The sequence below is a fragment of the Gorilla gorilla genome, chromosome 2 (genome assembly GCF_029281585.2).
Source record: "Gorilla gorilla gorilla isolate KB3781 chromosome 2, NHGRI_mGorGor1-v2.1_pri, whole genome shotgun sequence".
Lineage (NCBI taxonomy): Eukaryota > Metazoa > Chordata > Mammalia > Primates > Hominidae > Gorilla > Gorilla gorilla.
In genome coordinates this window covers 114021046-114023367 of record NC_086017.1, presented here as the reverse complement: position 1 = coordinate 114023367, position 2322 = coordinate 114021046, and the positions used below count along the sequence as shown (strand labels likewise).

At 28.7% G+C, this 2322-nt stretch overlaps 1 non-coding gene across 1 annotated transcript; it reads right to left on the bottom strand.

Annotated features, from left to right (window-relative positions):
* Positions 1-1671: 1671 nt before the first annotated feature.
* LOC115934251 (U1 spliceosomal RNA) lies at positions 1672-1836 on the bottom strand. The gene has a single exon (XR_004070067.1). It is a non-coding gene; the product is annotated as a U1 spliceosomal RNA (small nuclear RNA).
* Positions 1837-2322: the final 486 nt, after the last annotated feature.

Sequence of the window (2322 nt, the reverse complement as noted above, 5' to 3'; positions counted from 1 at the left end):
AGGAAACTATTGTAATTGTTCAGTCACAATATGTTACACTGAATACAGATGTTTAACAAACGGTCATTAAATAAACTAATGGCTGAAATAACAATTGAGTAAATTAGAGGAAAATGGAAATTCAATTTACTAAAATAGATGTGAAAATAATGATGAAATATAATAATGATAAAAACAATAATGATGAAAAAATGATATTTTGAGAGAATTGTAAACCAATTGCAAAAGAAAACGTAAAAATGATTATAAATTTGGATAGCTGAATTTCTCAGTACTGAAAATCTCAGTACACTTTGCAAAAATAAGAAGGCAAGAAGAGTAACACCTTTACTAAAGACAACTATTTTGATTTTTAATAAGAATGAATTTGAGGTGAAAAAATTCTAGGTCAAAATTTTAAAGTTATTTTGGAATGCAAGATTATAAGGCAAAGGGTTTGTTTGTTTCATTTACTGATTTTTATCAAACACTTAGAAAAGTGCATGGCAGAGTAAGCACTTGATACACATTTCTTAAATGGAATTTAAATGTTTAGGCAAATGTGATTGAAGGTTATAAGAGACACTGTGTCTGCTGATAGTTCTGTACATCATATTTAACAAAACAATATTAAAGGAGCTGCTGGAGGTATACATAAAATAATATGGTAATACTGTTTCATAGCATGCATTTTGTTAAACATGCTTTTTAGCTGGAATTTACTGTAGCCTTATTGGATTATGTTTTCAAATATTCTCGATAATATCTGAGTAGAGATTGAGTTCACCATCAACCATATCTTAAAACACCCCATGGGTTTACATCTTGTACTTTATTGGGAGGTTGTGGCATGTTTTGTGTGAAACTGTTTCTTCTAGTTTAAAAATATTTTGGTATATCTTATGTCATATATTATTTTCTTAGAAGCATGATATAAACTGAAGAAAGAGATTAAGAGCAAAGAGTCATTAAAGTTGCATAGGTTTCTCTTCCTACCATTGTTAAATAAAATTAGTTCATTGACTTTATTAGTTCTTTTTAGTATTTACTATATTACTGAAAAAAAATTGGTATAGACACTAATAGTATTATAGTTGTTTGGAGATGTGTGAAACAAAAGCAGAAAGTAAAAGGTATAATTTTATTTCATCAAAAATTATAAATAAGAGCAAATCTTCTTTTCTTGCTCATTCTCATAATAATCTATGTCTGATTTGTGAAATATTCATGAGCTCTATAAACTACAATGATTTTATTTTCATACTCTTTGAAATTAGAAAAAAAATCAAGTGATGATCTGATACTGCTACCGTTACATTAACAATGTAAATTTTAAATTGCATACTAAGTTATTTCCCATGATATTTTATTGATTTTTTTGTTTGTTTTTGGTTCACGTTCAATTGATCAAATAAGTTAAAACTTAACGGTATTGAGATTTTTCAGTGATATTTTCATCAATATTAGATAAAATCCAAACGGTACAGTTTCTTCTTGCCTAAATAAAAACCTTAATTTTATGAGGTAGTTGTCTATTCTTTTTTGCATGGGCTGGTTTCTTACACAACTTATTGTTTAATATAGCTATGTAAGCACAAAAGTGATGTTTTAACGGTCTCATATCCCATTTATAATAATCAACATTTTTATTTTTTATGTTTTAAATTTCATTTTAATATTGAAAAAATAAAACCAAGGCAGAGTAGGAACACAGTCCTCCACCACCACCAATTGTGCAGTGGAGTTTTCCACATTTGGGGAAATCATAGGGGTCAGCACACCCAGAGTTCAATGGATTAGCCTCACCCTGGAAAAACCACCTTCATGATTATGGTATCTCCCCTTCCAGATAAGTGTAATAATCAATATTTTAATTAAAAACTTGCCTAAGTCATTATAGAACCTAGAAACAATAGCCAAATAAGAAAGAAAAAAAAAGAAAAAGAAAATTTAAAAATTGAAAGAAGATAGACTATCAATTGAACCTAATATCAAATAAATACTTATCCTCTTATATCAGCATGACTTCACTCTTTCTAAAGTTCCTAATCGCATAAGCCACATAACAATTATTTCCACTATGCATAAGAATTTTTTGCAATGATGTGAATCTATGAATTATTTCATGGCCCAAAACAAAAAAGAAATTGTCCAGAGGAAGGCAAACACTATGTGGCCCTCAGATTCTGAAGAAAATTAATTCAGGATCATGTTAGCTTACATAAAATATAGAAGTCTGAACTGCTAACCCTCTTAACCATAGTTTCTTAAGTCTTAAATTGTTCTTGTACTTTTCAGTGTTCATTTAAAAAGTCAGAAATGCAAGTAGATATTTCCCTTTTA